Source organism: Lactuca serriola, chromosome 1 (genome assembly GCF_051521515.1).
Source record: "Lactuca serriola cultivar US96UC23 chromosome 1, Lser_US96UC23_V15, whole genome shotgun sequence".
NCBI classification, from domain to species: Eukaryota; Viridiplantae; Streptophyta; class Magnoliopsida; order Asterales; family Asteraceae; genus Lactuca; species Lactuca serriola.
Window position 1 is genome coordinate 189,036,279 of NC_136408.1, and position 22,720 is coordinate 189,058,998.

Sequence of the window (22,720 nt, forward strand, 5' to 3'; positions counted from 1 at the left end):
TCTTTAATAATGTTCATTATTTTAAAGCATTACCTTGTGATGGCGTGTATGAAACTGTATCTGTTTTAGATAATCTAGGAAATAATATATTGTGTATTGACTCTTCCACTGGCTTAGATAAAGCATCTTTATGGCATTGTCGTCTTGGACATGTAAGCAAGAAACGCATAGGCCAACTCCAAAAGGATGGAGTCTTGGAGTCATTTGACCTAAAGTCAGATGATAGTTGTGAATCTTGTTTGCTTGGTAAAATGACAAAGTCACCTTTTAATGGCACTTGTCTAGGGGTGAAGGTTTGTTGGACCTCATACACACAGATGTGTGTGGACCCTTCAGAACCACCACAAGAGATGCTAATCGGTTCTATGTGACTTTTACTGATGATTTTAGTAGATATGGATATGTCTACTTAATTAAACATAAGTCAGAAACCTTTGAGAAATTCAAAGAGTTTAAGCAAGAAGTGGAGAATCAGTTGGGTAGGAACATTAAGATGCTTCGATCCGATCGTGGTGGTGAGTATCTTAGTACTGAGTTCCTTGACTATCTTAAGGAATGTGAGATTATCTCACAATTGACACCTCCTAGGACACCACAGTTGAATGGTGTAGCTGAGAGGCGCAATTGGACCTTGTTGGAAATGGTTCGTTCCATGATGAGTCGAGCTTCGCTGCCAATCTCATTTTGGGGGTATGCCTTAGAGACTGCCGCCCATATCCTTAATCTAGTCCCTACAAAGAAGGTTGCCAAAACACCTCACGAGATGTGGACTGGAAAAGTTCCCAATCTAGACCACATCAAGATTTGGGGTTGCGAGGCTTTCGTGAGACGTGTGTCTCACGATAAGCTCGAACCCCGAAGCGAAAGGTGTATTTTCATCGGCTATGCATAGAAATCCTTTGGCTACATCTTCTACAAACCCAGTGATAATGTGGTCTTTGTAGCAAGAATAGGATTCTTTCGAGAGAGAGAATTCATGAGCCAAGGAGACAGTGGGAGGCAAATTGACCTTGAGAAAATTCAAGAGTTAAGTGGTGAAGGAACCTCAAACCCTAGCCCTCAACCTCCGGGAGTTTATTATGATGAGACCTTTTCACCAGTGGCCAAGATTAAGTCTATTAGGGTTCTGTTATCTATTGCTGCATTTCATGACCTTGAAATATGGCAAATGGATGTCAAAACCGCGTTCCTTAATGGAAAGTTGGCTGAAGATGTTTACATGGTTCAGCCAGAGGGTTTTTTCAGTACAGAGTACCCCAATAGAGTGTGTAAACTCGAGAAATACATTTATGGATTGAAACAGGCACCTCGCAGATGGAATCTTTGCTTTGATGAGAAAGTCAAAGAATTTGGCTTTTCAGGGAGTGAATATGAATCTTGTGTCTATATCAAGGCTAGTGGGAGCATAGTCAGCTTTTTGGTACTATATGTGGATGACATACTACTCAAAGGAAATGACATCCCAACCCTATAGGAAGTAAAGTCCTGGCTTGGGAAGTGTTTCGCTATGAAGGACCTTGGTGAAGCTGCCTATATTCTAGGGATAAGGATTTTGAGAAACATGAGTAAAAGACTAATTGGACTTATTCAAAGTACCTATGTGGACAAAGTATTGAAAAGGTTCAACATTCATAACTCCAAGAAAGGTGAGTTACTCATCCAGAGTAACGCCAGATTGAGTAAGACACAAAGCCCTAGTACTAAGGCCGAGATAGAAGAAATGAGTCGAATACCTTATGCTTTAGCTGTAGGATCGATCATGTATGTTATGACGTGTACTCGACCTGATGTACCCTTTGCTTTGAGCATGGTTAGCAGGTATCAGGGGAAACTTGGCAAGGCACACTAGACCGCGGTAAAGAATATCCTTAAATACCTACGGAGGACTAAGGAATGGGTCCTTACCCTCGGTGGGAGTGATGACTTGAGAGTTGTAGGGTACGGTGATGCTAGCTTCTAGACTGACAGGGATAACTTTCGCTCTTAGTCGGGCTGGGTCTTTACCCTAAACGGAGGGGCAATTACTTGGAAAAGGAAAAGTTCCAAGCAGGAGACAGTGGCTGATTCCACTTGTGAATCAGAGTATATAGCAGCAAGCGAGGCAGCAAAGGAGGCTATATGGCTAAAGAACTTCATCGGAGACCTTGGAGTTGTACCAGCTATAAAGGAGCCAATGGAGATTTTCTGTGACAGCAATAGCGCGGTTGCCTTAGCCAAGGAACTAAGAGATCAAGGAAGATCCAGACACATTGACATAAAATATTACTTCATCAGACATCGAATAGAAGAAGGAATCCTCGTGGCAAAGAGGGTATCATCGGATGAGAACCCAACAGATCCCCTCACGAAGGGACTAACTCGGGCTAAGCATCTCCACCATGCTCGGAGCATAAGGCTGAAGGATGATATTAGTTTTAGAAGTTAGACAATCTTGAAATTTGTAAAATGTAATTGACATTTGATGATAAATAAAAGCTGTTATTTATGAGTAAAGTGTTGCTATCACTTGTCAATCGTTTACTATATTTCTTTTGCATGTTTTGAATTCCAGAATAATTATGTTTGGTATATCATATTATTCGAACCTCCACAGTCGGTCATATGTTGGAAGTAGGTATGAATCAAGACTGTCATGATTGGTTGCAGAGGTCTAAGATGTTGGACATGGCTACAACAATCATGAGTGCTCATAAGTTCTGAGCATTGGACTCAACCCACACTCACTGGAACCACTTCATGGAATTTATCTCGAGTGATCGTGAGACGGTAATATCATATAAGTCTTCAAACCTAGAGATATGATTTTTTGTCTATGAGTTGGTTATGCATTGATTGTACGAAACCGCATTGGTAACTCGATGTTATAAAACGTACCTTTGTGTGTAATTCAACAAGTAGTAGAGCAAACATATGAGTCGAAGTTTATCTGTTCCTTCTAGGATTAGAAGCGATATCTGGGCCCCTCGCTGATTTTGTTTTGACCTATGTACTGGGCCCGGTCAGAACTAAATTGATGTGTTCAGTTAAGTTCTATGTCAAACAAATCGGAAATCAGGAAACAAATGCTGGACAATAAGCTAGACCATGTTCCATGTATTTTCCGGCTGATATCTAGAACAGAGGATTATATGATCACTTATCTAAAATGGCGCGTTCTAGTTCAATAGAGTTTAAAGAGCTACGATTGCTGATCGGTTCCTGAAGTCATACTTGCAACTATAGTTATTAGACTTATCCAAGTGGGAGACTATTGGATATAGTGTCTAAGTCCATAACTATAATTGGTATGTACTTGACCCGACTCGGCATGGTCCATTTGGGTTGCACTTCACCCAAACAATTTATGGATAATCTTTTGAGAATAGTATAAGATATGATTTGTTAATATATTATAAGTTCTAATATATTAATATAAGATCATATTATTTAATTAGTATTGATCTATAATTAATCTAGGATTAATTTAGAGATCAAAAGTATTACTAATTAAATATGGGCTCTTATATTTATATAGTGTGGGCTAATGCTTATTTGGAATGGGCTAGGCTTTCTTGGAAAGTCCATGGATACTCCATGGAGCGTTAACCCATGGATCTCATGGAAATGAAGAGACATGGGTATTAGGGTTTACATGGATGTAACCCTATTCCACCTCACTATATAAAGGAGGCTTTGGTTCTTGAAATCATACTAGTTGTGGTGAGTAAAGCAAGAGGGACGATTTCAAGAAAGGTGATTACTATTCTCTCAAAGTTCCAAGTTTGTGGTGATTTGTGATTTCCATTTGAGGCATCCACACTATTGGTGATAGGCTCTAAAACTCCAAGCAATCAACTACAACTACAAGGTAAGTAATTCTACTAGCTTTATTTGATTCAAGATCCCCATGCCATGCTAGATAGGATAAGAACCTTGGAAAAATAATTATTTGCATGTATCTTAGTCAAACATAGATCCAAGGTTTCTAGGGTTGCATGTACACCATAGGAGTGTTAGAATGCTCAAAACCCATCAAAAGTATGAATTCCTCTCCCTTAATTATAGCAAAACAACATTTTTAAACCCTGCAACTTTGCGAATTGAAACTTTTTGTTTTCTATAATTAACATTGCTAACTTGCAACACTTACCATAATAATTATGCTCCCACTAGCATAATAATTATTAACTTACTAGCATAACACTTATGCTCCCACTAGCTTTGACATGTATTCAGAAATCACCTGGACTTCTAGAAATCAACACTTATTGACTTTCTTACCAAAGTTTAGATTTCTTATATGAGATGCTTTGATAAGACTTTATCTAGGCTTCTAAAAAACATACGCCTTTCCTTAGATAGCTCACATGTGTGTCTAAACAATTTCAGAACTTACAACAATAAGTATAAAATGTTTAGACTTTTTTGCCATTCCTCACAATTCGAATTATGAAAAAGGATGCCATAATCATAATCGAATTTGAGAATGTAAATATCACAATTGCTATCTCCTTAAAATCTACTTAGTGAAACCATTTGCACACAATCATTTTGATGAATTAGAGAGAAACCTTGTGACACTTAGATTTTATGGTGTATGTGTTCCTGTCCATGTGAATTCGTCATAACCATAATCACAAGACAAGGTTAGTTTCAAATTATATGGACTGAACTTTTTCAATCTTAATTTCTTGGCACCTGGCAGCACAAGGGCCTACCATTGCTTCCAGGTAGTTATGCAAACAACTGAGAACTCATAGAACTCACATGCATAGTCGAATTTACTAGAATGGGCATAGAAACACGAATATGTCAACACTATAGGTTCCAAACCTCAAGTCGTGTGCTAGTTTTTAACAATAGGTTTAGTCTTGATTAGTTCTTGAAACTTGTCAAGATCTTTAAGACTCCCACTGCCCTCTTGACATATAAGATTCTCTTGTCATGAATCATTCCTTGACAAATCAAATGTTCAAGACTTAGTGCGGATTCTTATCAAGACAAACACTTCACACAATTAGCCTTAGTTGGTCTTTGTTTTATCCAAAAACATCACAACTTACCAATTTCAAATGTACAAAAGTAGAAAAATTTAACTCTACATTTGATAAGTGTTTTAAACCTTTCTTAAGATTATGTCACTTAAGGTTACAATCATGAAGTATGACTCTAAGACTCATTTTGGGAACGAAGTATGACTCATCTTCTTGATTTAAACTATTTCAACAATTCACGATTGCTCTTCTTAGCCATACAAATAAACTAAGATGTCTTTAGAGGATCAATTGTGGTATGGTTTTTCCATAAACAATAAGATGATCATAAAACACCATACTAAAGTACTCTCCCATCCTTTCAGATTGGAGAAACTTTTATCTTTCTGTCTAACTTGATTCTTCTTATTCACCCTACCATACATTGAACCTTTTTCCAATGTTTCAGAATTATACTTAAACTTGTAAGCATAACCATGTTTACTAAACTTTAATAAATCATGACGAATAGTCTTATCAATCCTTGTGGTGTATCTTGACCAGCGCACACCCAGTGTACCCGATCCCTTAGTCCTCCCTTGACTTACATATACATGTGAACAAGGAATCAGTCTTAATTTACCAACAATGAAAATTCTCATTCATCATACAATACAAGTTGCATGATTCCAAGTTTTGTCCAATTGAAACTTAGGTGATGAGAATCTTTCCTTATTTGGTAAATTTAGACACTACCACAAATAAAAGAATCAAATCCATTGCTAAACATAGAAACATACAAACATCAATGTTCACAAATACCATTGCAAGGAGATATAAAAATAAAACAAAATTTATTTATTTATAAAATGCGGAAAAAACTATTCCTTAAAATGCAACAACAAATGAAAACTATGTTATTACATATTTCCTAGCAATCTATCATACCTCCTAAGCAGTAGCTCAAAAATCCGATCATCGAACCATGCGATAGAAATCCGTTTTACCGATCAGATTCAACATACTCTTCCTTTAAGCTTCCTTCCCTTTAGATGATCCTACAAAACATCAAAATGCAACCTTGTCACATCATGTATTAAGAATCAACAATTAGGAACTTAATAGTGTTAGACAGTAGACTTACCTGAAGTAGAGTCAAACTTTTCGATTCTACCTTTTCTTAAATCTTTCAGGTAGTCAGGGAAACTTTGCAACCAATGCCCATTTTCTTGGCAATAGAAACATATAGACTCTTTGAGAATGGTACACGAGACAATCTCAGACTTAGCATTTCTCTTTCCCTTGGAAAGAGAAATCTTTTTTGGACTTCCAATGTTTCCATTGGCAATGTCCATGGAAGTTTGGGGAGTAGATCTTCCAATCAAATTTGCTTTTCTAGTGCGCCAAATCATTGTTGATTCAGCAACAACAAGCAAATAGGCAAGATCAATAAGGGTCATGTCGCGGTCTGTCACAAAGTAGTTCTTAATGAACTCACTATATGACTCAGGAAGTGATTGAAGAACCCAGTCTACCGCCAACTTCCTCGAGACAATGACACCCAATACTCTCAGCTTGTCAATAGGTGACTTCATCTCCAAGACGTAAGTACACACATGCCTTCTATCTTGATGTTTCATTGCAAGTAGGGCTTGAGTGACCTTGAATTTTTCAAGCCTTTAAACTTGTGGCTTAGGGATAATTATTGGAGAAGGTGGAGGAAGTGAAGTATGACTTCCACGATCCAACCGTGGGACATCATCTTCAAGAGGAAAGCTTGTTCCAAAGGATTTGAGAAGACGATAGTTGTCTGAACTAGGCATCTACAATGGGAGAAATTCAAGTTAGTTGATTTAAGTCCTTAACATAATACCCAAATGAAATATTAAGGATAGGACCCAACATAATATTTTACAATTTGGAAGAGGGATGCCGTAATCCAAACTGCAAAATATTTGAAGGTAGGTAAATGACGATTTACCAATTTCCATTACGAAAAAAGAAAAAGAAATTTTAGGTTTTAAGTGAATTGAAAGTCCTAGATCTTTTTGATGGGTTTTGGTCATAAGAACATCCTATGTGCTCATACAAACCCCAATGCTTGGATCTAGGTTTCTCTATTGTACATGCAAGTTATCCAAGACTATAAACCCTATATATAGAATATGATAATCAATATAACATATAATTAGGGTTTAGATCATACCTTGATTGTTATGTAGCAATAATAATCTCAAATCCTCCTTGTATTGGCTTTAGAAAGCTTAGAGTCACAAATGTCACTCCTCTAATGGTTCACAAACACCAAGAGCAAGAGGATGAAGAAGAGAAGAGAAGGAGGCTGCCCAAAACATGTGGAAACCCTAGAAGCAAGCTTGTCCACGTTTTTGGGGCATAAGGGCTCTATATATAGTGAGGCTATTAGGGTTATCTAACAAGGAAACCCTAATTTGGATGCTTAAGCCCCAAGCAACCCATGGACTCCTTTCCTTAAAGGCCTTGGACGATTTCTAATGGGTTTCCCCATAGAATTCGTCCACTCCTTAATATATGGCAATCCATAGCCCAAATTGCAATTATCTTATAATTACAATTCTAGTCCCTTAAGTTTAATTAATCTCTTTTAGTCACAAAACTAATTACCAATTAATTCTTCACTAATATTAATTAAACAATATGATTTCTCCTTTAATATATTATTCTCATAATATATTAATAAATCATATTTAATCCTTTCTCTCCATAATTCATCCTATCAAGTTGCTTTGGTGAAGGCAACCCAAAAGGACCATGCACCATCGGGTCAAGTACATACCAAAATAGTTATGGACTTAGACACTAATCCAACACTTTTGAGATTCATTGAACAATTCAATGGCATGTTTAAATCTCGATTGTGCCCTTCAATTTTGTGACTGGGATGCCTCGCAAACAAGGTGTAAATAACCATGGAAATTAGCATGGTACACCTAATGTTACAACCACCTAATCAATGTGTTGGTTAACCACACATGCTCCATTGATCTATGATTAACATCAAGCTACCCTTTGACACACACTGTTGGTCCAGATTAGTGTTTCGGTTAACCACACACGCTCCACTAATGAATTAACAAGGTGCAAAGTGCAATTTCATGGGTTTGCACCATGTTCACATTTTCCTAAGTAACTAAGATTTGGGAATTTATAAGTGTTTAGTTACTTTATATTTATCATTATACTTTTAATGAAGGGAGAATTAGAGTCCTATCCTACCCGTTCGGCTAACGATCCTCCACTAGTCAAGGAAGCGGTGGGTGATAGTTGACACCCATTAAACTGCCATTTTATAGGCAGTAGCCTTATACCCCCTTATAGACCGGCTTCGTGAATGAGTCCTACTAACGGTAAGACCGACTTTATTCTTATACACACACACATATATGTATATATATATATATATATATATATATATATATATATATATATATATTAAACCTATGATATTATAATAGTATAAGGGTAGAATTTTAAACTCTAAAATTCTAGGGTTTGGAATTAAATGTTTCAAAAGTTAGACTTCTACATTTACAAATTCCAAAACTTGAGGGCTAGTTTTGAACTATTCAAAAACTTTTGGAATCCATTACTTATGAGTTTAATATAGGTTTTAATGAAAAGACTCTTGAAAATCCATAACTTGAGGACAAGTTGTGAAAACCCGAAAGCCAATCAGTAGGAAATAAGAATCAGAAGACGAAGACTCTTGAAAATCTAAGCATGGTCTGGTAAAGTCCCCTATCATACCGACCTTGAGAGTTTCCGTTAGAGACACCTCGAGAGTCAGAAGTGCAGGTCCATTTTGCACTAGGCCGAGATAGATGCTACGTAACCAATAGATACCAATATATAACCAATACATCCGATGAACCAAAAAACCTCCGAAAGCCAATCAGTAGGAAATACGAATCAGAAGACGACATGAGCCTTCTAAGAACCAACTCGGAGAGCCACACCCCAGTAAGATAGAACTTTTTTGAACTTCAGAATGGTGATCACAACAAGTGATGATTTAACTATGGAAGTACATTATGTTCTAAGTACTGAAAAACTCTATCTTCCCAAGATTGTAGGATCATCCGAGATTCTTAATAAGAATTGGTCCAACCCCCGTCGGACCACAACTTCTATTGGAATTCCATAAATTCCACCCGAACCTATCCACGTCTCAGACTTGAAAAAGTACTTGTCCGATGTGACAATCGAAATCCCACTCGTCAAGATCGAAATCAATGAGAGCCCAACTTCGTAGAGGAACCTATAGGGATCATGGACCGAGAGGTCAAGCGACCGAAACAAACTCGCATTCCGTTAGTAAAGGTTCGCTGGAACGCTAAGCGAAGACCTAAATTCATCTAGGAGCGAGAAGACCTATTGATTCTAAGGCATTCTTATCTTTGGCTTTGCTTAATATCAGCTGTGTGTGTGTGTGTGCTTGAACTCTAATTTCGGGACGAAATTCCCTCTAACGGGGGGATGATGTGACAACCCAAAATTTTCATTCGTATAAAATCCGCAATCAAGCACATTAAAAAAATTAGCCAAATTCATCCCAAAATATTTTTGGCTGGATTTAAGCCTGTTCGAGTATTTTATTTTATATTCGTCAAGCGAACAAAAATAAGGAAGTATAATTTAGAGTCTGTCGTGTTTAACGTAAGTCGCAAAACTCCAAAAGTTTAGAGTTACGGACGTAAATATGGAGTTTACGGCCATAAACCCCAAAGGGTATAAATATGACACTTAGTCATTTTATGCTCATTTTTCACTTCCAAGTCCAAGAACACCAAGAATTCTCTCTCAACTATCATAAAATCTTTCCGTCAAATCCGCAAAAATGTAAGTGTTTCCTTCCTAGATTCGTTCATATAACACTTAATCTAGTGTTTTTACACGATTTCATCCATGAAATCTTGTCTTTTTCATAGATCTTCAAGTGTTCATCAAGAACACCAAGAACACAAGAACACACACTAGTGTTCTTGGCCAAAATCGACCATTCAGGCTCCTAGATCATAAGTCCATTCCTCCCATCAAGTTATTTGCTTAGAATACATATTAAAGCATGTATTAAATACCAAAACCCCCCCAAGAATATGTGTTTAGGGTTTGGGGACCTCCCAAAACCGTAAACACCCCCAAAAGGGTGTTTTGATGCCCTTAACACCTTCTATGACTTGTATAAGTGACTAGAACTTTGCATGCTTAACCTAGATACACCAAAACACAAAAGGAAGGATCAAACATGAATTCAAGGCCGTGAACCCGTGTGTTTACGACCGTAAACTCCCAAGGAGTGGTCCAAGGACCGCAAACGCCAAAGGGAGGTCCATTTTGAGCCCTAGTCACTTCCTTAGCCCTTGATTCGAGTCTAGCTTAATTCCTAGAGTGATATAAGACCTTTAAATACCTAATGACACCATTTCCATGAGTTTACAGTCGTAAACTCACGGGGGGATGTGGTCCAGAAACCATAAACACCCCTAAGGGCCACCATTAAGGAGTAAACTCCAATGTGAGGCCATACTCTCTTTATATGCAACCCTTGGTACTCCTAGCACTTGTGGTAAAGTGTTTTCATGTATTAGGATGTCTTTACTTGCATAATTAGTTGTTAAATGACTAATTATATACTTAAATGTATCATTACATGTAAAATAGGATTCGCGTGTGTGGTCAAGTCCTCACTTGACACTTAGCATCCTATACCATCCGTTCATCCAAATCACCCACGTCAGGTGAGTTCATACCCCTAAATTAACCTTTTAAATGATTTTAAATGCTTTTATGGGGGGAATACAAGTTGAACTAGTAAGTTATTATATCAATCACATGTGATTAATAACTGACTAGCAAATAGATTTTTTGCATGTTAAACTGTTTATCCAGCTAAAGGTTTTCAAATCTTGTTCTCAAATCTCTTTTAAAGTATAAAATCCCTTTTTAGTTTAATAAATTCTTATTTATAAATTTTCAAAAGGTTTAACAAAACTTCTTTTATACTCTTGTATTGTTAAATGCATGCCTGTATATGTATAGTTATATAAGTAATGTTTAAAGGACTTAGGAAGGCTAACTCGCCTTAATTCCTTTTCCTTGTTTGGATGTGGCTTTAGGGTAATGGTTATCCGTCCGAAGGTCGTTTAAATATTAGTTATATATCATGTATACATATATGGTCATAAAAGTTCTCTCAGCAGATTCATCACCTTTGGGTAGCAAAGGCATCTAGATAACCTCTCAAGTAAACTATAATAGGTATAGTTCAGAAACCCACTATAACATCCACGAAGGAGAAGTTAGTTATATCTATACTCTAAAACGTATACTCTCTAGTAAAAAGAAAGGTTTATAGAAATTAAAATACGAGACGCATCCTCATGACGCGGATTTCGCCGTTGTCAAGTTGGTAACCAGAGTCTCCTTGAGGGAGAGCGGGCATTGTGTGTATAGATCTATACGGGACAGACACTCCCACATCCTGACTGCTCGCTATAGTTCCGGCCGACCAAGCCAAGGGATGACAAATGTCACATTCACTCCGACACCACCAGGTCGTCAAAGTATTCAATTGTCAATCAGTATGGTTACGAGTATCTCTAGAGTTACCTTATAATTCATGGCTATAAGGTAATAAGTATAATCATGATATTTTTCTATATATAAACTAATCCTTATATATATATATATATATATATATATATATATATATATATATATATATATATATATATATATATATATATATATATATATATATATAGAGTTAGGTTCAAATGTTTTCACTATCTATTGTGTGCCAGTATGATTGATTCTAGACCAATCATTTTAGTTATTTTAAGAAAGTAATTAATGCTTATTAAATGCTGAAGATATAACTAATACCTATTATATCTTCAACATGTAATATGCATTAATTACTTTCTTAAAATAACTAAAATGATTGGTCCAGAATCAGTCATACATGCACACAATAGATAGTGAAAACAAAATAACCTAACCCTATATATATATATATATATATATATATCTATATATATATATATATATATATATATATATATATATATATATATATATACACCGTCCTAGTTATACACTAGGCCACATGTTAAATCTTGAAAGAAAACCTAATTAGGATTAAAGATTCTCTTTTAGACTTTGCGAGGCGTATTGGCTCATTCAATACCATACTAGAGTCTGTATTTTATTCTTTTAGACCCTCCGAGGCATGTTGTTCATTCAATACCACCCTGGGGTCTGTATTTGATCCTTTTAGACTTTGCTGGGCGTATTGTTCCGTTAATACTTCCTGGAGTCTGTATTTCATTCTCTTAGACTCTCCAAGGAATATTGTTCCCTTAATACTTCCTGGAGTTTGTATTTCATTCTCTTAGACTCTCCGAGGTGTATTGTTCACTTATTACTTCCTGGAGTCTGTATTTCATTCTCTTAGACTCTCCGATGCGTATTGTTCACTTAATACATCCTGGAGTCTGTATTTCATTCTCTTAGACTCTCCAAGGCGTATTGTTCACTTAATACTTCCTGGAGTCTATGTTTTATTTACTTTTAGCCAGCAACGTTACTGCTGAGATAAAATATTATTTTCCCTATTACTTTTGCTTGTGATTTTCTCACATAATCTTTTAAAGTATAAACTATATTTTGATAATGATAGTACTTTTGGGAAAATTACTCCTTAAACATGAAACAATTGAGTCTTCGTAGAAGACTGTTTTAGTAAAGATACTCCTTGATTTAAACATAAAACAATTGGGTCTTGGTAGAAGACTACTTTTTATTAGAAAATATGGGATTTTCTGGAAAGGATTCTATTACTCTATAAATTCTAAACCACTACCTTTCATGTGATTATTTTAAAGGAAAACATGTATTTATAACCAATGTCATTAAATACTTATGAACTCACCAGCATTAAAAGGTTGATACTCGCTTTCAAAATAACTTGTATTCTCAGGTCGTCAGTAGACAGGTACACACCGGGAGCTTTTGTGAAGACAAGTTATGGAATTCATCAAAACATTTAGATCAACTATTATGACTTACAAATAACAAACAATTGTGTCTACGATCTAAATTAAAATCATAAGAACAAGACAATTCATATCAAACAAATTTCATGTAATTAGCCTAAGCATATAAACTAATACAAAACATGAAACTTTGACAATTATCTTTTAAACTGGAAAAGAATGATCATTACCACATCAAAAATAGGTTTATAAGTTCAAAAACAGCTTAGGGTAATGATCCTAGTCCAATTCAAGCCCAAAACATCGAAAAACTACATTCTGGAGCACCAACTCATCGAGTGTATGAACCAACTCAGTGAGTTGGTCAGGATTGTGCTTGGAGTCGGCGATTCCACTGTCCAGAAAGCAAAAAAACGATTTTTTAAGCATTTAACACAAGTAGTATCAAATATAATTGAAAACAAGCCTAGGATCTGATACCACTGAAGGGTTTTGAGCATTCTAACACTCCTAAGGTGTACATGCAACCCTAAATACCTTGGATCTATGTTTTCTCTATTATACATGAAAACTTGAACTTTCCAAGGTATTACCGTAACTAGCATACAAAACTTTGATACTTGGGTAATAAAACAAGTTAGATGACATACCTTCTCTTGTAGCTTTTTTCTTGGAGCTTTAAGAGCTTAGTGCCCCAAGTGTTGCACCTCAAATGGAATCACACAACACCACCAACAAATGGAGGTACTTGAGAAGAGGTCACTTTAACTTCATAAAATCAGCTTGCCCTCTTGTGTTTCTACTAGTCACTCCTTAGTTATCACTTAAGTGCCAATTTCATGAGCTATAGGGGTTCTTATATAGTGTAGAAAACTAGGGTTACACATTGTAAACCCTAATGACTTTCCATGTCCCACATGCTCATCCATGGAGTATCCATGGGTTACCATGAAGCACCCGGTTCCTGATATGTATTTCATTCAAGTAATTTTCGCAATTTGGACTAAGACTTAGCGAGTTGATGGACAGCTCGTCGAGTAGTAGCGACTTCGACCCGGGGGTTAAGTGCCGGACTCGTCGAGTCGGTGGCATGACTCGACGAGTCGACTCTAGTAGGACAAAACCCTAATCCAAGGGTTTACACCCTATTTAAACGTCTTATTCAGCCTCCCTCGTCCCTTATGCTCTCAGACCCCCCTCACATCAAACCCTAATCATCCTTGGTGAAGATCTAAGGCCTTTTTAGTGATTCTTGGTGGTTTGTGGTGGCAAGAAGGAAGGAGAAGCTTGAGGAACCAAGAGGTTGGCCAGAGGAGTCAAACTTGTGCATCATTTCCAGTTCTTGGAAGGTATAATGTCGACACCTTGCTCCTTCTTGTACCAGATCTCTTTTTGGGGAGATTTAGGGCTTTTATAAGCTATTCTTGGTGACCAACCATGATTGCAAGCATGACCGGGGGGGGGGGGGTTAAGGTTTCAGATCTAGGCTCATTAAAGGGTTAGAAGGCAGAAAGGAACTACCTTTGCACCCATGGAAAGCCTCATGCAACTCAAGAGCTTCTTTTAGGGTCTTTTTAACTCATAATCCCATGCATGCACGTAAAGTTCATAACTTTACGTGCTAGATCGATCTTAGGAGCCAAGATGTATCATTTGGACAAGTGTTGTACATCAAAAAGCGAGAAATGAGACTTGGACAACCTCGACTCGGTGATTTGTTCTTGGGACTCGGCGAGTCCGAGGCTTGACTTCCCTTTTTCTGTTAGGGTTCAAAGGAACACAGTGAGTGTTAGAATGGCCTTAGAAGGGTCCGGGGGAGTGACCCAATGCATTGGAGTTAGCCATAGACTAGGAGTTCATAGGACTCGACGAGTGCATAAGCAGACTCGGCGAGTCCAAGGCAATCTCCCAAATGTTGAAGATGAACACGATGAGTTGTTCATACAACTCGGCCAGTCAAGGACAAGACTTGTTTGTAGGACAAGGATGAACTCGACGAGTTGTTCATACAACTCGGCGAGTCAGATGAAGGTTCATTCGAGGTTGTTTTAGAAGGAGAACTCGTCGAGTCATTGCTAAACTCGACGAGTAGAAGTGTGAAAAAGGACATATGAAGGGTAGGGACTCGACGAGTTGGAGGCCCAACTCGGCGAGTCATGTCAACTGGAAGTTGACTTTGACTTTGACTTTGACTTGGTCAGGGGTAAAATAGTCATTTTACCCTAAGACAAGTTATCAGTGTCTGACTAAGTGTTTTATGGGAATTATAGCCGGAGGATCACCGGAGCAGCAGTCAGACATCTGTTGATCAACTTTTCAGCAGTCAGCCTTACGATGTGAGTTACCTTCCAGTAGGGGTGCGTCTAAGGCACCAATGCCAACTCACAAGTAGGTGATTATGGTTGAGATGGTTATCTTTGTGATAATTGTCTGGTTACTATATTTGTGCTGAGAATGTGTTCAGTAGTAGTAGGGCACACTAGCCCTGGTTACCGGTTGAAAGATACCGAGGACGATTACCGGTTGAAAGATACCGAAGTGGTGGATAAAACCCATGCATGTATAATAGTATGATTATGATATGTCATTATGTGACTCAGTCTGCTTATGTATGTTATTATGAAACCAATATGTTATGGCCTGTTATATGTAATAGGGATAGTGGGTGAAATAGTCCCTAGATACCGGTTGAAAGATACCGAAGGGGTGGTTAGTTCCCAGGTGCCGGTTGAAAGATACCGAAGGGGAGAGTAGCTCCCGGTTACCAGTTGAAAGATACCGAAGGGGAGGGTAGTTCCTAGTTACCGGTTGAAAGATACCGAAGGGGAGGGTAGCTCCTGGTTACCGGTTGAAAGATACCGAAGGGGCGGGTAGCTCCTGGTTACCGGTTGAAAGATACCGAAGGGGAGGGTAGCTCCCGGTTACCGGTTGAAAGATACCGATGATTATGTGCTATGGGTATGATGGGGGAACTCACTAAGCTTTGTGCTTACAGTTTCAGTTTTGGTTTCAGGTGTCTCTTCGTCCAAGGGGAAGGAGTCGGCGGTGTAGCAGCACATCACACACACATGTTTTCCGCATGGAGCTTCCTGGGAATGTACTCTAATTTATTTTACTTTTGACAAAATGGTTTTTATGGGGACATGTTTTGGATTATCGACACATTGGTTTTCACATGACATATCATTATGAATGTTTTTATACCGATGGTTTTATGTTATATTTATTTAAAAATGAAATTTTTGGCCTTGAATTTTTGGATGTTACAAGTTGGTATCAGAGCTCTAGTTTGAGGGATTCGGACATACCCTCGGGGTGTCTGGACTCAAACCGTGGGGCTAAAGGATTTTTTTTAAAAGAAATGGTTTCTAAATCTAAGAAAAAGAGTTTGAGAAAGAACAATGTGTGTGATGCGTGCGACCGGCCGAGCTCAAGTAAGTCTTCCCCAGGATACCGATACTTGTTATGTTATGTTATACGATATACGACTCTGAGACCTTCATGCTAGATTAGGGATAAGGATCTAGAAGGATGCCTTTTATGCCTGATATATGTTTCTGAGAACTGCATGCTAGATTAGGGCTGAGGATCTAGGAAGGATGCCTTATATGCCTATTGTATGAGCTGCATGCTAGGACTACCTAGTCAGTAGTAGGATGGATTGGTTAGGTAATGCTTGATATGGTTACTCGATGCACAAATGCTTCTTGCTTTGTGCTATAGGGGTCCTGGCTAACTTCAACAAACTAGTGAGCAGATATGTAATAGTATCCGCAAGCTAGTTAGGGGAGGATGGTAAGGACTCCTGGTGCAACTGATGGCAGAGAGTAGGTTGGAGAGTGCCCTAGGGAAGCCTAGGATGAGAATAGTTGGAAAGGGATATTGGTTAAGGGACTCGGTGAAGTCGAAGAAATCCTTGAGGAAAGTTCGAATAGATGTGGAAGGTAGTATGGGCCCGTACTACTGAAAGTAGAGGATCCGTACTCGAGTCAAGGAGGGACGAGATGGAACCAGGGATCTTGGATAATATGTGAGACCTCTCGGGGTATGTTTTGATCCTGACATTTATGTGTTTATTCCCAGTATGGTGGTTACACTATGTGGAGCAGGAGGTTCAGATCTGGGTCAGGATCAGGATCACGCTTGGGTGCGGGATCCATGCAGGTTGATGATTGGTTACGCGAGCGTCTGAGATTACAAGAGGTATCCTTGAGTCGACCCCGGTCATTTTCGGGTCGATTAAGGTGGGGATCATCGAGCTGATGGAGGATCGCCTCCGAGCATTCAGGAGTGATTTGGCGTTTGGCCAGGCGAGTACGCACACACTGTCCTTCAAGGACTTCAGAAGGAGTGGTGTGCCGGATTTTCATGGGGAGAAGGACCCCATTGCTGCCAGGAGATGGATTGCAGACATTGAGTCTGCATAGTTGATGAGCTTCTTCCCGGAAGGGTCGGAGGTCCGCTTTGCGGCGGGATGTTTGAGAGACAGAGCTAGACATTGGTGGAAGTCGGTTGGTGACTCATTGGGAGCCCCGACCGTCGATGCTATAACCTGGTCTGACTTTGTGACCAGATTCAGGGCGGAGTTCGTGCCAGCTTTAGAGCTTCAGCAGCTCGCTAGGGAGTTTTTGGACATGAGACAGACTACAAAGACTGTGGCGGAGATCACCGCCAAGTTTCGGGAGAGGGCTCTTTTGGTGCCCCAGTATGCAGGCGATGAAGATATGAGGAGGACCCGCTATCACGACATGTTGAGAGCCGACATCAGGGAGCATGTCAGTTTCTCGGTATGCCCGACCTTGGGCTCTATGATTTCCAAGGCGCGGGAGAGGGAGATCGATTTGGAGCACCTAAGGAAGAGGAAGGCCGAGACTGGGTAGGTTACAGTGGTTTCGGGGAAGAAACCCAAGGGATTCGACTCTAGGTCGAAGGGCCAGCTGGGTCGGGACCGCTGTGGAAAATGCGGTCGGTCACACGAGGGAGCTTGTCGCACTGGGTCGGGTTCCGGCTGCTATAAGTGCGGCAAGGCTGGGCATTTTGGCAGGGATTGTACTGTCCTCGCCCCCATAGTGCAGATGAAAGACCTGATTTGCTTTCATTGCAATCAGAGGGGCCACAAGAAGGCCAACTGCCCTAGATTGACAGCAGTGACAGCAGTAGCGCCAGCAGCGGCGCCGACCCCAGCAGCAGCGCGGGTTACGGATAACCGAAAGGCCAAGGTAGAGGCTCCAGTGGTGCGGAGTCGAGCATTTCAGTTAACAGCTGAGGAGGCACGTGCTACACCCGATGTGGTGACGGGTATGGTTTCTTCTCTTATTTCTTTATGTTATGTCGCTGTGATTTTGATATGTTATGTGTATGATCTGTTTAGGATCGTTCCATGTGAACAGTATCCCGGTTCAGGTGTTGTTTGACTTGGGTGCTACCCGATCGTTTGTTTCTCTTGCGCTTAGCAAGAAGTTTCCTAAGTCTTTGGGCATGATAGACTGCCCTCTAGAGGTCGAGATTGCGGATGACCGGTCAGTGCGAGCACCAGAGGTGTACCGAGATTGCGTGTTGAGGCTGTTCGAGGAACGTTACCTGGTAGACTTAGTTCCCATACCTTTGCGGGGGAACATGGTTATTATTGGTTGGATTGGCAAAGCCCCAATGGGGTAGTGATTGACTGTGCTCAGCAGTTGGTGCGGATCAGGACCCCAAAGGGGGGAGAGCTGGTGATCCAGGGCGAGAGGCCACATCGAGGATCAACTTTATGTTCAGCAGCAAGAGCGAGGCGCTACCTCCAGCAGGGTTGTGCAGAATTTGTCACCAATGTTACGGATACTCGGGAGGTAGGTAAGGCGCCAGTGGGAGATGTACCCATGGTATGGGAGTTTGCGGATGTATTCCCCTAGGAGTTGCTTGGGATACCTCCAGAGAGGAAGGTGGAGTTCAGGATCGGCCTCGTCCCTGGTGCGGCTCCGATAGCCAGGACACCATATCGGTTGGCTCCTCCTGAGATGCAGGAGTTGTCTACACAACTGCAGGAGCTATTGGACAAGGGATTCATTAGACCGAGCAGTTCACCTTGGGGAGCCCCGATTCTATTTGTGAAGAAGAAGAACGGGTCGCATCGGATGTGTATAGATTACCGAGAGCTGAATAAGGTAACGGTGAAGAACCGTTACCCACTCCCGAGGATTGATGACCTCTTTGACCAGCTACAGGGAGTGTCTTGGTTCTCTAAGATTGATCTGCGTTCAGAATATCATAAGATGAGGGTCAGAGAGGAGGATGTGCAGAAGACTGCGTTCCAGATGCGCTATGGTCACTATGAGTTCGTGGTGATGCCTTTCGGGTTCACCAATGCTCCTGCCGCGTTCATGGATCTCATGAACCGCGTGTGCAGACCGATGTTGGATCGGTCTATGATAGTTTTCATCGATGGCATCTTGGTTTATTCCAAGACGCAAGAGTAGCATGAGGAGCATTTGCGGGAGGTTTTGGATACTTTGAGGTGGGTGGACTTGTATGCTAAGTTCTCCAACTGTGAGTTCTGGTTGCGCGAAGTGCAGTTTCTTGGGCACCTTGTTAACCAGGACGGGATTTCGGTGGATTCGGCCAAGGTAGAGGCCGTGATGAGGTGGGAAGTCTCGAGGTCTCCATATGAGATTCGGAGCTTCCTGGGGCTGGCAGGCTACTATCGGAGATTCATCCAGGACTTCTCCAAGATAGTCGTACCTCTAACAAGGCTGACAAGGAAAGTCGTGTTCTTTCGCTGGGGGCCTGAGCAGCATGTTGCGTTTGAGACATTGAGACAGAGATTGTGCGAGGCACCAATCTTAGCCCTGTCGGAGGGAATAAAGGAATTTGTAGTGTACTGAGATGCGTCCATCTTGGGTTTGGGCGCGGTATTGATGCAGAGAGGGCATGCTTACGCTTCGAGGTAGCTGAAGCCTCACGAGGCAAACTACCCAATGCATGATTTGGAGCTGGGGGTGGCTGTTTTTGCCGTCAAGATTTAGCGTCATTACCTCTATGGGGTTCGTTGTACCATTTACACGGACCACAAGAGCCTGACGTATCTCATGGACCAGCCGAATCTGAACATGAGGCAGCGTCGGTGGTTAGATGTGGTGAAGGATTATGATTGTGAGATCCTTTACCACCTGAGAAAGGCCAATATGGTGGCCGATGCACTCAGCCGCAAGGTGGCGCCGATTAGAGATATCTGCATGCAGATGACCGTGGTGACTCCACTGTTGGAGCAGACCCGAGAGGCCCAACAGGAGGCTATGAAGGAGGAACATCGGAAGAGCAAGCGTATTGTGGGTCAGGTTTCCTCCTTCGAATATGATAGCCGAGGGTTGTTGACCCTCCACCGTAGGGTGTAGGTTCCCTATCATAGAGGTGTGCGTCAGACATTGATTGAGGATGCGCACAAATCCATATTTTCTATCCATCCCGGGGCGACGAAGATGTATAAGGATCTTCGTCTTGACTATTGGTGGCCCTGCATGAAGCGGGACGTAGCATGGTATGTGGAGAGGTGCTTGACCACCAGGAAGGTCAAGGCCGAACATCAGACGCCACACGACAAGATGCAACCATTGGATATTCCCATGTGGAAATATGAAGATATCACCATGGACGTCGTCACCAAACTTCCCAAGACCGCGTGGGGAGTGGATTCCATGTGGCTCATTGTGGATCGATTGACCAAGAGCTCCAATTTTATACCAATCCAGGAGAGTATATCGGCCGAGAAGCTGGTCGATATCTACATTCGAGAGGTGGTGGCGCGGCACGGCGTGCCAGTGTCAGTGATTTCAAACATGGACATGTGGTTTACTTCCAGGTTCTGGAAGAAATTCCACGACGAGTTGGGTACTCACCTCCACTTTAGCACTGCTTTTCATCTGCATACGGATGGTTAGAGCGAGCGGACCATCCAGACTTTGGAGGATATGCTGCGGGCATGTGTGCTAGACTTTGGTGGTAGCTTGGATACTTACCTCCCATTGGCTAAATTCTCCTACAACAACAGCTACCGCGCTAGTATCGATCGTCCTCCATTTGAGATGTTATATGGGAGGATGTGTAGGACCCTAATATGTTGGGGTGAGGTTGGCCAGTGTCACACCCCGAAACCGATGGTGGAAACGTTCCGGGGTGGGGGACGTCATGAAGTATCGCAACCAATGTACATAGTAAGCATAGTAGCCGCAAAACATTACATTACATAGGAAATTTACATTTGTTTGAAAGTAAAGTGTTACAAGTGTTATACATATAAGTATCATATGAAAAAAAGCTAATACGGGTCTTCTATACGGTCCGACTTCCAAAAGATCGCGAGGTACCTGTCTAATGCGGACCTGAGAATACAAGCAGTTTAAAAATCAGCATAAAGCTGGTGAGTTCATAAGCGGTTTGTTTTTTTGAAAATGAACGAGTTTCCTTTGGTTTTCTGTAGAAGTTATGAATCCAAGAAAATCCCATATTTTCTTAAAAGTAAAGTTTAGTTATCCATTAGTTACACGGTCTAGTTAAGAACAGTTCAGTTATCCTAGGAAAAACCCTTATTTTAAACGGGGCTTTTGGTCGCACCCGATTTAATTGTCGTAACCCGACGTGGTCTAAACTAAAAATTTTCCAATTACTAATTTGGGATGTTTTCATGAGTTTCTAACGTGTTTGGATACTTACGAGGTCATAATAAAAGTCTTAAATTAATTGACTTAATCCGAAAACGAATTCGGAATAATTCGCTAAAGACGAGTTTTATGGACGGAAACGAGTTACGGCGATGAGACAAACTTCGTGTTGTCACATTATTCAAACTTTAGATACAAATTATGGATTCGGAAAGAAATACGGATACTTCTACTTTGTTGGATTTTTGCGCTCTCAAGTGAATTCGGGTCCTCACATGACATTCCAGAGAACCTTCGCTATTAGGATGCGGCTTTGTTTCGTTCGTTTAATCTCTCGATCTATGATTTTTATTGGTTCTTCCATGAGGTTCAGACTTTCGTTGATCTCGGTCTCATCAAAGGGATTACTAGGGTTTTATCAGATAGGCACTTCTTAAGAATAGAGACGTGGAATACCGGATGGATGCTGCTAAGTTCTGAAGGTAGTCGGAGTTTGTAAACTACGGGATCGATCCTAACGAGGATTTCGAAAGGTTCTATGTACCTCGGGTTAATTTTTATGCGCTTTCCAAAGCGTATCCTGCCTTCCTCGGGGGTAAGACTTTGAACAGGACACAGTCTTCATCAGAAGAGTACACCTTTCTGTGTCGGAGTGGTTAGGGGTTTGGCAATCTTGGAAATGTTTTGAGTGAATCTATGATAGTAGTCGACGAGACCCAAAAATTTCAGAATTCTGTGAGTGTCTTCGGTGCCGACTAATTCTCTATCGCCTGGGTCTTGGACGGGTCCACGTGTATTCCTTCCTAGCTTACCACGTGACCATGGTTTGTCTACGAGGGCAACTCCAGGAATTTGGTCGATGTGAAACTCGACTTGACGTTCAGGAGGAATTCCTGGAAGCTTTCCGGGAAAGTCACCAGGAAAAATTGCAGACTTCGGGGATGCAACTTCCTGTTTCTCGATGGTCATATAGGCTAGGAATTTATGGCACTCCCTTCGGGGAAGCCTTTTGAGTTTTGATGTATGAAACGATGCGAGGGCTGAAACTAAGTTTATCGCTGAAGATTATATGAGTTTGACCAGGGGGAAGGTTGAG